The sequence below is a fragment of the Aquarana catesbeiana genome, linkage group LG09, assembly GCF_042186555.1.
Source record: "Aquarana catesbeiana isolate 2022-GZ linkage group LG09, ASM4218655v1, whole genome shotgun sequence".
Lineage (NCBI taxonomy): Eukaryota > Metazoa > Chordata > Amphibia > Anura > Ranidae > Aquarana > Aquarana catesbeiana.
Window position 1 is genome coordinate 318,962,855 of NC_133332.1, and position 13,248 is coordinate 318,976,102.

Sequence of the window (13,248 nt, forward strand, 5' to 3'; positions counted from 1 at the left end):
ATCTCATTATTGGTGTCAGTGGAAGGAATAGTGTCCCATCATTGGTATCAGTGGGAGGAATAGTGCCCTATCATTAATATCAGTGTGAGGAATAGTGTCCCATCATTGGTGTCAGTGGGAGGAATAATGCCCCATCATTGGTGTCAGTGAGAGGAATAGTGCCCCATCATTGGTGTCAGTGGGATGAATAGTGTCCCATCATTGGTATCAGTGGGAGCAATAGTGTCCCATTATTGGTATCAGTGGGAAGGAATAGTGTCCCATCATTGGTATCAGTGGGAGGAATAGTGTCCCATCATTGGTGTCAGTGGGAGGAATAGTGTCCCATCATTGGTATCAGTGGGAGGAATAGTGTCCCATCATTGGTATCAGTGGGAGGAATAGTGTCCCATTATTGGTATCAGTGGGAAGAAATAGTGTCCCATCATTGGTGTCAGTGGGAGGAATAATGCCCCATCATTGGTGTCAGTGAGAGGTATAGTGCCCCATCATTGGTGTCAGTGGGAGTAATGGTGTCCCATCATTGGTATCAGTGAGAGGAATAGTGCCCCATCATTGGTATCAGTGGGAAGGAATAGTGTCCCATCATTGGTATCAGTGGGAGGAATAGTGTCCCATCATTGGTGTCAGTGGGAGGAATAGTGTCCCATCATTGGTGTCAGTGAGAGGAATAGTGTCCCATCATTGGTATCAGTGGGAGGAATAGTGTCCCATCATTGGTGTCAGTGGGAGGAATAGTGTCCCATCATTGGTGTCAGTGGGAGGAATAGTGTCCCATCATTGGTGTCAGTGGGAGGAATAGTGTCTCATCATTGGTATCAGTGGGAGGAATAGTGTCCCATCATTGGTATCAGTGGGAGGAATAGTGCCCCATCATTGGTATCAGTGGGAGGAATAGTGCCCCATCATTGGTGTCAGTGGGAGGAATAGTGTCCCATCATTGGTGTCAGTGGGAGGAATAGTGTCTCATCATTGGTATCAGTGGGAGGAATAGTGTCCCATCATTGGTGTCAGTGGGAGGAATAGTGTCCCATCATTGGTGTCAGTGGGAGGAATAGTGTCTCATCATTGGTATCAGTGGGAGGAATAGTGTCCCATCATTGGTATCAGTGGGAGGAATAGTGTCCCATCATTGGTGTCAGTGGGAGGAATAGTGTCTCATCATTGGTATCAGTGGGAGGAATAGTGTCCCATCATTGGTGTCAGTGGGAGGAATAGTGTCCCATCATTGGTGTCAGTGGGAGGAATAGTGTCCCATCATTGGTGTCAGTGGGAGGAATCGTGTCCCATCATTGGTGTCAGTGGGAGGAATAGTGTCCCATCATTGGTATCAGTGGGAGGAATAGTGTCCCATCATTGGTGTCAGTGGGAGGAATAGTGTCCCATCATTGGTGTCAGTGGGAGGAATAGTGTCCCATCATTGGTATCAGTGGGAAGGAATAGTGTCCCATCATTGGTATCAGTGGGAGGAATAGTGCCCCATCATTGGAATCAGTAGAAAGGAGTGAGTCTCATACCTGTGGGAGAAATAGTGCCCCAAGGGCTGGATAAAGGCAAGCAAAGGGCCACATTAAGACCTCAGGCCGCATTTTGGAGATCACTGACCTAGATAGATGAGAACCTCCTCTGCTCAGGTAAATTGGGTCCTTCACTCCTCCTGTCCAGTTGGACTGAGCAATGTTATTGTGTCCCATGAACATGGTTCACATGGTTTTAAGGGTTTTTATTTTTATTTTTTGATCCTACCAGAAGGCCAACACATTAAAAAAGTGACTTATCCTCTGGTGTTCAAGGAATGATCTGTGCGGGATTGTGGGAATCAATTAGCGGAGTTAGGTTGGGTTTTATGTGGCCAATTATTCATCGATTTTTGGTAAGCATTCAGTCTGCATCATGGAGCAGTTACGACAGATAAAATTGCCAGAAAATGCCTTGGAAACGGGTCAAAAATGTAGCGCAGACCTCTACTGTGTTTTTCATCATGAGCCCATGGTGGAAACGTCCTTAAGTGTCTGCTGATCTACAACACAGCATGGCTACGGCCCGGGAACATGTGCCTCCCAGAAGTTACGACTTTCGGTGAAAAGGGGGGGTTGCCAGACTCGAGAAGGGGTTAATCACCGTTGTATAGAAACAATCGAATCATTAGTCAGCTTTGCCTTGAAGGATCACATATTACAACTACTCCCCCCCTAATAATTCCAACGTTTTTGTGATCTATAGAGTGAGGTTTAGCGCAAGCAAATCTCAACCAGATGTCTGCGCTTTATTCCAATTAAAGCAGAAAAGGGGAGGCGCAGCAATTTATTAACTGGAAATGATGGAGCTTGCACTGCAATTGGGAAATAGCGGCATGAATTAGTATTATGCCATGCAGACTATTGTTCCGGGATGATGTGTTACTTGCTGGGGAGACAAGCCGGCGGTGGAAGGCGTTACAGAAGGAGCTCAACAATGGCGATCACGCTTTGTACATACACTATATTGTCAAAAGTATTGGGACGCCTGCTTTTACATGAGCTTTAATGGCCATCCCAGTCTTAGTCCGTAGGGTTCAATATTGAGTTGGCTCCGCCCTTTGCAGCTATAACAGCTTCAACTCTTCTGGGAAGGCCGTCCACAAGGTTTAGGAGTGTGTCTATGGGAATGTTTGACCATTCTTCCAGAAGAGCATTTGTGAGGACAGGCGCTGATGTTGGACGTGGAGTCCTGGCTCGCAGTCTCCGCTATAATTCATCCCAAATGTGTTCTATCGGGTTGAGGCCAGTCAAGTTCCTCCACCCCAAACTCACTCATCCATGTCTTTATGGACGTTGCACAGGTCCAAATCATTTGGTGGAGGGGGGATTATGGTGTGGGGGGGAGGGGGGATTATGGTGTGGGGGTTGTTTTTCAGGGGTTGGGCTTGGCCCCTTTAGTTCCAGTGAAGGGAACTCTTAAGGCGTCAGCATACCAAGACATTTCGGACAATTTCATTCTCCCAACTTTGTGGGAACAGTTTGGGGACGGCCCCTTCCTGTTCCAACATGACTGCCCACCAGAGCACAAAGCAAGGTCCATAAAGACATGGATGAGCGAGTTTGGGGTGGAAGAACTTGACTGGCTTGACCTCGATAGACCACCTATGAAGCCTTAAAAGTTCCCTTGACTGGAACTAAGGGGCCAATCCCAACCACTGAAAAACAACCCCCCACCATAACCCCCCCTCCACCAAATGGTTTGGACCAGTGCACAAAGTAAGGTCCATAAAGACGTTTTGGACAATTTCATGCTCCCAACTTTGTGGGAACAGTTTGGGGACGGCCCCTTCATGTTCCAACATGACTGCCCACCAGTGCACAAAGCAAGGTCCATAAAGACATGGATGAGCGAGTTTGGGGTGGAGGAACTTGACTGGCCTGCACAGAGTCCTGACCTCAACCTGATAGAACATGTTTTTATGGACCTTGCTTTGTGTACTGGTGGGCAGTCGTGTTGGAACAGGAAGGGGCCACCCCCAAGCTGTTCCCACAAAGTTGGGAGCATGAAATTGTCCAAAATGTCTTGGTATGCTGACGCCTTAAGAGTTCCCTTCACTGGAACTAAGGGGCCAATCCCAACCCTTGAAAAACAACCCCCACACCATAATCCCCCCTCCACCAAATAATTTGGACCTGTGCACAAAGCAAGGTCCATAAAGACATGGATGAGTGAGTCCTGACTTCATCCCAATAGGACACCTTTGGGATGAATTAGAGCGCAGACTGTGAGCCAGGCCTTCTTGCCCAACATGAGTGCCTAACCTCACAAATGCTCTTCTGGAAGAATGGTCAAACATTCCCATAGACACCCTCCTAAACCTTGTGGACGGCCTTCCCAGAAGAGGTGAAGCTGTTATAGCTGCAAAGGGCGGAGCCAACTCAATATTGAACCCTCCGGACTAAGACTGGGATGGCCATTAAAGTTCATGTGTGTGTAAAGGCAGGCGTCCCAATACTTTTGGTAATATCGTGTATTTGTAAAGTCTCTCAATTATGAAGCTTGTTAGCATTTTGCGGAATAAATTGACATAAACGCACGGCGGTCAGTAACTGGGGAAAAGGACTCAGAAATGTGGAACCGCCATAACTCCGAGGATTAAACGCCTTATTTATTGCCTGGGTAAAAATCAATGGCGTTTAATTGCCCATAAACAAGTGTTTTCCGGTAATCCTGTACACCGGGAGGATAAGGGAAGCCGCCATCATAATTGTGATTATAATGAATAAATCATCGGAGTGTGCGTCCGATCTGATGTGACCGATGACTTTTTATCACTGACGGGGCAACAATGACTTAAAGTGGAACTCTGTGTGATCCTTCTGCTGCGATCATTAATGATCAGATAGGACCACTCGCTGACCAGATATTTTCTGCCACTTTTTCTTGAAATCAATATATTTTGCTAGAAAATTACTTATAACCCCCAAACATATTATTTCTTTTTTTTTTTTAGCAGAGACCATAGGGGAATAAAATGGCGATCGTTGCAATTTTTATGTCACACAATATTTGCGCAGCGGTTTTTCAAACGCAAATTTTTTGGGGGGGAAAAAATACACTTTAATGAATAAAAAAAAACAAAAAAACACAATATATAACCCAATGGTTTTGTATAATGTGAAAGATGATGTTACGCCGAGTAAATAGATACCTAACATGTCACGCTTTAAAATTGCGCGCGCTCGTGGAATGGCGACAAACTACAGTACTTAAAAAAAATCTCCATAGGTGACAATTTAAAAATATATACAGGTTACCTGTTTAGAGTTACAGAGGGGATCTAGCTCTAGAATTGTCGCTCTCGCTCCAACGTTCGCAGTGATACCTCACATGTGTGGTGTGAAAGCCGTTTGCATATGCGTATGTGACCTATGTATGCGTTTGCTTCTGCGTGCGAGCGTGGAGAGATGGTGGCGCTTTAAAACTTTTTTTTTTCTTCTATATTTTATTTTTTATTTTTATACTGCCCCTTTAATTTTGTATTTTTTTTAATCACTTTTATTCCTATTACAAAGAATGTAAACATCCCCTGTAATAGGAATAAGGGGCGACAGGTCCTCTTTATGGGGCTATCTGGGGGTCAAAAAGACCCCAAATCTCTCCTCTACCTTTAAAAGTAAAAGAAAAAAAAATTCAGATCTTTTGCTTTAAAAAAAAAAAAAAAAAAAGTGTTTAATTCCGCCCTAGACTGGAAGTGATGTCATGACGTTGCTCTGGTCCTCCAAGGCCATAGAGGTGATCAGAGACAATCTAGTCTCCCCTTGCCTCTGTGACCAGCCGGTCGCACCGTCTGATCATTTCTTTGGCATGCCGGTGAAAACGGTAAGAAACACTAATGAGTGGTGAGAGGGGAGATTTATCATTATTATTATTATACATTTGTACTTACTTTTTACATTAAAAAAAAAAAAAATATATATATATATATATATATTTATTTATTTATGAAAAACTAAGTACAAATGTATAATAATAATAATGATAAATCCCCCCTCTCACCACTCATCAGTGTTATATATATATATATATATATATATATATATATATATATATATATATATATATATATATATATATATATATATATATATATATATATATATATATATATATATATATATATATAAATATATATATATATATATATATATATATATATATATTATTTACAATAATATATATATATTATTGTAAAAAACAAGAAAAAAATGAACTGAGCATCTGTGACCCTCAGGAGCCATTTGCTGCCTATTGCACCCTTAAAAACCACCCTAAATTTTCCCAAAAATGTAATTTTTTTTTGAAACGTCTAAATTGTTAACAATATATTGCTGCAGTAAAAACTATAAATTTAGGTAGATTTTACCACAAACAAATATATTTAATATATTATTATTATACATTTGTTCTTACTTTTTACATAAAAAAAAAAAAAAAAATATATATATATATATATATATTTTTTTTTTTTTTTAATAATTATGTTAAAGACAAGAAAATAAATGAACTGAGCATCTGTGACCCTCAGGAGCCATTTGTTGCCCATTTCACAATTAAAAACCACCCGAAATTTTCCACAAAATTTTATTTTTTTTGAAACGTCTAAATTGTTAACAATATATTGCTGCAGTGAATACTATAAATTTAAGTAATTTTTAACACAAACAAATACAAACAAATATATTTACTATATTATTATTATTATTATACATTTGTACTAGCTTTTTACATAAAAAAACAACAAAAAAAAGAAGAATATATATATATATATATTTTTTGTAAAAAAAACAGTAAAAAAAAGAGCCATTTGCTGCCCATTGCACCCATAAAAGCCACCCTAAATTTTCCCGAAAATTGAACATTTTTTTTGAAACGTCTAAATTGTTAACAACATATTGCTGCAGTGAACTATCAATTTAAGTAATTTTTAACACAAACAAATATATTTAATACCTGTAATAAATAAATAAATAAATAAATAAATACATATTTATTTACATATATTTTTACATTTGGGAATTATGGTCTACTCTTTGATCTGTGACTTTAATTCAACCCTCCCCCTCAACGATCCATTGTGGCACGAAGCAGGTTGAAGCGGTAGATGACAGCCAGGCGACGGCTGACTCCGATTGCGGTGGGTCCTCTGCAGCTGTCAGCGGTCCAATAGAGGGTGAAGGCCGGGGGCATCCCTGGAGTTTAACCTCAGGGGGGGACGAAAGTCAATGGCTTCCTGTTCTAAAAGGTTGAGAACATCAGCCGGCAACATGTCAGAGGACATTGCAATGTGTGGAGATCCAGATAAGGATCAGCTCTGATGTTCCCGGCCCATGGTACCTGTCCCATTACTCACTCTCCACTTCCAGCCAGGTCTCTGATGAGGAGCTGTTGAGTTATAAACCACGGGAGCTGACACATTTTCACATGCTTGGGCACCATGCCATCCCATCTGCCCTCAGAAAACTCTGAATAATCCTTCCACTGTGCACAATTCCGAGAGGAAGACGAAGGCTACGTTTTATTTTATTCAAATGTAGCTAATATTTAACCGCTTCGTCTCCCTGCAGACCACCGATGGACCACAATTATTTATTTCTGCTATGCGCATGGGTTTGTTCGGCAATCATTTCATCATTACTTAAGATAACAAAGTAACACATAGAACTTTTTTTTTAAGACTAAATAATGTTTTCTTTTGATCCTATTATCCTACAAAATGTATTAGATTTTTTTTTTTTGAGTGGAGCTGGTACTCTTTTTGACACGTACTTGCTTCCACTTTCTTAATTCTAACCTAACTTTAACCCCTAAACCTAACCATCAACCCTACCCTAACATCAACCTCTACCTCTATCCCCAACCTTAACCCCTAACCAAAACCCCCCAACCCTATCCTGACCCTAACCTATCCCTAACCCCTAAACCTAACAACTAACCCTACCCTAACCCCCAACCCCTAACTCTACCCCCAACCTTAACCCCTAACCAAAACCCCCAACCCTATCCTGTCCCTAACCTAAAAATGAACCATACCCCAACACTAACCCCTAACTCTACCCCCAACCTTAATACCTAACCAAAACCCCCAACCCTATCCTGACCCTAACCTAAAAATGAACCATACCCCAACACTAACCCCTAACTCTACCCCCAACCTTAATACCTAACCAAAACCCCCCAACCCTATCCTGACCCTAACCTATTCCCAACCCCTAAACCTAACTAACCCTACCCTAATATCAACCTCTAACTATACCCCCAACCTTAACCCCTAACCAAAACCCCCTACCCTATCCTGACCCTAACCTATCCCTAACCCCTAAACCTAACAACTAACCCTACCCTAACCCCCAACCCCTAACTCTACCCCCAACCTTAACCCCTAACCAAAACCCCCAACCCTATCCTGTCCCTAACCTAAAAATGAACCATACCCCAACACTAACCCCTAACTCTACCCCCAACCTTAATACCTAACCAAAACCCCCAACCCTATCCTGACCCTAGCCTATTCCCTAACCCCTAAACCTAACAACTAACCCTACCCTAACATCAACCTCTAACTCTACCCCGAACCTTAACCCCTAACCAAAACCCCCAACCCTATCCTGACCCTAGCCTATTCCCTAACCCCTAAACCTAACAACTAACCCTACCCTAACATTAACCTCTAACTCTACCCCCAACCTTAACCCCTAACCAAAACCCCAACCCTATCCTGACCCTAACCTATCCCTAACCCCTACCTAAAAATGAGCCATACCCTAGCACTAACCCCTAACTCTACCCCCAACCTTAATACCTAACCAAAACCCCCAACCCTATCCTGACCCTAACCTATCCCTAACCCCTAAACCTAACAACTAACCCTACCCTAACCCCTAACTCTACCCCCAACCTTAACCCCTAACCAAAACCCCCAACCCTATCCTGACCCTAACCTATCCCTAACCCCTAAACCTAACAACTAACACTACCCTAACATCAACCTCTAACTCTACCCCCAACCTTAACCCCTAACCAAAAACCCCCAACCCTATCCTGACCCTAGCCTATTCCCTAACCCCTAAACCTAACCTCTAACTGTATGCTAAAACTAGCCCCTAACTCTACCTCAAACCTTAGCCACTAACTCTACATAAACCCCCTAAACCTACCCCCTAACCTAACCCCTAATTCTAATCCTAAACCTAACCTCTAACCCTACTGTAGCGCTAACCCCTAAATGTAGACTCAAAACCTACCCCCACCTTAACCCCTAACCATAACCCAAACCCCCCAAACCCAAACCTATCCTAACCCTAACCTCTAACCTTACCCTAACCCCTAACTTTACCCCAAATTTAACCCCTTACTCTAATTAAACCCCCCTAACCCTACCCGTACCCCTAATCCTAACCCTGAACCCAACCTCTATCCCTACCCTAACACTAACCTCTAAACCTAAACTCTAAACTCTAAATTTACCCCCAAACTTAACTCCTAACCACAACCAAAACCCCTAAACCTAACCCTACCCTAACCCAACCCCTAAACCTAACCTCTATCCTTATCCTAACCGATAACTATGCCCCAACCTTAACCCCTTACTCTAATTAAAACTTCCTAACCCTACCCTTTTCGCTAATCCTAGCCCTAAACCTAACCTCTACCCTAACACTAACTCCTAAACCTAAACCCTAAATCTACCCCAACATTAACCCCTGATCCTAATCACAACTCCCTAACCCCAAACCCTACCCTAATCCTAAACCTAACCTCTAACCCTATCCTAACACTAACTCTACCCCCAAACTTAGCCACTAACCAAAACCCGCTAACCCCAACCCCTAACCCTACCCTAACCCCTAACTCTAAGCCCTACCCTAACAAAAACTTTACCCCCTGCCCTAACCCCTAACTCTACCCCCAACAATAACCCCTAACCAAAAACCCCTAACCCTATCCTGACCCTAATCCCTAAACCTAACCTCTAACTGTTCCCTAACACTAACCCCTAACTCTCCCCCAACCTGAACTCCTAACTCTACTTAAAACCCCCTAAATCTACCCCCTAACCTAACCCCTAATTTTAACCCTAAACCTAACCTCTAACCCTACCCTAACACTAATCCCTAAACCTAAACTCTAAATTTACCCCCAAACTTAACACCTAACCACAACTAAACCCCTAAACCTAATCTCTAACCCCTAACTCTACCCCAACCTTAACTCCTTACTCTAATTAAAACCTCCTAACCCTACCCTTTCCTCTAATTCTAACCCCAGACCTAACCTCTTGCCCTACCCTAACACTAACCACTAAACCTAAACCCTAACTCTACCACAACCTTAACTCCCAACCCTAATCAAAACTCCCTAACCCCAACCCCTAACCCTACCTTAACCCCTCACCTAAACCTCCCCTCTAGCCCTTCCCTAACACTAACCCCTAACTCTACCCCAAACCTTAGCCACCAACCTTAACCAAAACCCCCTAAGCCTACCCTAACCTGTAAACCTAACTCCTAAATCTAACCCCTACCCTAACAATAACTCTACCCCAAGCCTAACCTCACCCCCAACCTTAGCCCTTACCCATAGTCAAAACTCCCTAACCCTAACCCCAACCATAACCCCCTAACCCTAGCCCTTAATCCTAACCCCCTAACCGCTCCTGTCAATCAACTCCAGTGACGAGGGAGCGGGGAGGGGGGGCGGGGCTGAGTTCCGCTGTCTGTGCCAATGGACACGGTAATGGGAAGCGGCTTTCCAGTGTGGGGGGGCACTGAACAGATAGGAGGAGCCAGGAGCGCTGGCGGGGAACCCGAAAAGAAGAAGAGGTTCGGGGCCACTCTGTGCAATTCCAGAGCAGATTAGTAGATTAGTATAGAGATGCTTGTGATTTTTTTTTTTATAAAAATGTTCCTTTACAAGGTGCTCTAAAGTATAACTAAAGGCAACTTTTGTTTTTAGTTTTGGGCCCACGCACGCGGGGCGTTTTTTTTTTTTCTTTTTGCAGCTGCTTTTAGGGGGCGTCTTGTGGGTTTTTTTGGGGGGTTTTTCGCTGCCTCTGAACTCTCCTCCATGTTAGCCTATTTGTCCATGACCACATAAACTTTCCAAGGGATAAGTGTTTAGGGGCAATAAAAAAAAATGTCTGACAGTGCGTACAGGAGCAGAGTCTGTAAACACGCAAAATTCCCCAAAAAAACGCTGCTAAATGCGGCTAGACAAGCTTTTAGTCGCCTTTAAGCTGCGTTCTGCATTTTTAGGCGTTTTTACATTTTAAGGAAGTGTTAAAAATGCTCAAAAAACGCACATTAACGCTTTTCAAAAACACGGCTTAAAGTGCGTTTTTAACACTGCTTTTTCCTGACAGCAGCACTGGCGTTTTTTTAACCACTTACCGTAAACCGCCGTAGCCGTACATCAGTATTTTGACATAGAATACCGGGGGGGGGGGGGGGAGGTTATAGCAGCAGATAGCTGCCACAACCCCAGTATTTTCTGTAACTGTGGGCGGTTCACTTTAGGATAAAAATGGTCTCTGTGGCGGATTCACCGCAAGACCACTTTTATCGGCGGCGGGAGAGTTCCCCCCCCCGTCCCCTCTGTCCTGCCGCGCCTCGGTCGTCTCTGACGCTTACCGGAGCCGTCGGTAGCGGCGGAGACGATCCGATCCTTTCCCCTCAGTAGCATGGAGCCGAGTGGGGGAAAGATGGCCGCCGCTCGGCTCAATACCATTGGATGACGGAAGCGACGTCAAACATCACTTCCGCCCCAATGGTCTTAAAGGGAAAATTAAAAAATAAAAAAAATAAAAAAAAGACATTTTTATATTATTATTATTTTTTTTTTTATTGCATTTTACTGTAAATATGAGATCTGAAGTCTTTTTGACCCCCCGGATCTCACATTAAAGAGGTCCTGTCCTGCTTTTTTTCTATTACAAGTGATGGTTACATTACTTGTAATGGGAATAAAAGTGACCCCATTTTTTTTTTTTTTTTTAAAGGACAGTATAAAAAATAAAAAGTAAAATATATAAGAAAAAAAAACAAAATGTAAAGCGCCCCGTCCCGCCGAGCTCGCGCGCAGAAGCGAACGCATACGTGAGCAGCGCCCGCATATGAAAACGGTGTTCAAACCACACATGTGAGGTATCGCCGCGATCGTCAGAGCGAGATCAATAATTCCAGCACTGGACCTCCTTTGAAACTCAAAACTTGTAACCCGTAGAAATTTTTTTAAAGGTCGCCTATGGAGATTTTTAAGTGCCAAAGTTTGTCGCCATTCCACGAGCGGGCGCAAGTTTGAAGCCTGACATGTTGGGTATCAATTTACTCGGCGTAACGTCATCTTCCACAATATAGAAAAAAAATTGGGCTAACTTTACTGTTTTCTTAATTTAAAAAAAGCATATTTAAAAAAAAAAAAAATTGCGCTTGTAAGACCGCTGCGCAAATACGGTGTGACATAAAGTATGGCAAGGACCGCCATTTTATTCTCTAGGGTGTCAGAAAATAAAATATATAACGTTTGGGGGTTCTAAGTAATTTTCTAGCAAAAAAAAAATGATTTTAACTTAAACAACAAATCTCAAAAAGAGGTTCAGTCCTTAAGCGGTTTAAACATCCTGTGACATGGGTTCTAATCCCTCTTCACTCCATCCAAAGGGCATGTCCAGAGGGATTAGAACCCATGTCAGTTTTTTTTTTTTTTATTGCTGCCTGTGGTGAGATTCGCCATCTCTCTTTTTTTTTTTTTACGTCCTGTATACTGTAGTCACTGAAGGTGAAAGTGAAAGTTCGGGTTGTCACCAGAACGGGAATTAGGAAGAAATCTTCCAAAAGGGAGGAGAGAAGTTCTGGGATTATCCATTCCTCACTTTGCAGGGATTTCCTCTCACTTCCTGTTTCGGCTATGGGACAGGAAGTGAAGGGAAATCATCACTTCCTGTTTTGGCTATGGGACAGGAAGTAAAGGGAAATCTCCCCCAATGGGGACACAGATAGCAATAAAAAATAAATAAATAAATAAATAAATAACTGAAAGGGGCTATATCCCTCTACTTTATCCAAAAAAAAAAAAAAAGCTGCATTAAATTTAAATGTCCATAGCCTGGCCACATGTTCACTTCAAAAGCTCATCTTAAAGGAATTTACAGAATATTTCCACATGTTACACGAACGTCCTTTATCATACACACTGGCAGTGAAGGAACCTCCTGCTACACCTCCTGCCCCGAACGAGTTGTCTTGAACTTCCCGTAGAAGATCGCTGTCGGAGGGGTTGAGACAATTTTTTATGTGTCAACCAAGACACCTTACATGTCAAACAATGCATCAAAGTCATCCCCGTCGGCAAAACTTTGCCCTCATCGCTTAACTATGTTCTCATCTTTCCCTGTAGCCAAAATTCTCTCCCGCTAAGTCACCAGAACGTGTTGCAGAGATAACGTAACAAAGGTGAGGTGAGTCACTTGGTGCGGGGTGGTCTGTTCTGCTACGTGTCCCTCATACCTGTCTCTCGAAGGGAAGCTTTTTTTTTTTTTTTTTTTTTGTTATTATTGCCGTGTTAAAGAGGAAGTCTGCCACATTTTTTTTATATATAGAATTAAAAAAAAAGAGATTTGTGGCTTAGCCACTAGAGGGAGCTCTGTATTTCAACTCAACCTCATTTAACCTCTGTACTTAAAGCGGAGCTCCACCCAAAAGGGGAAGCCCCACTAGTCCCCCCCCCCCT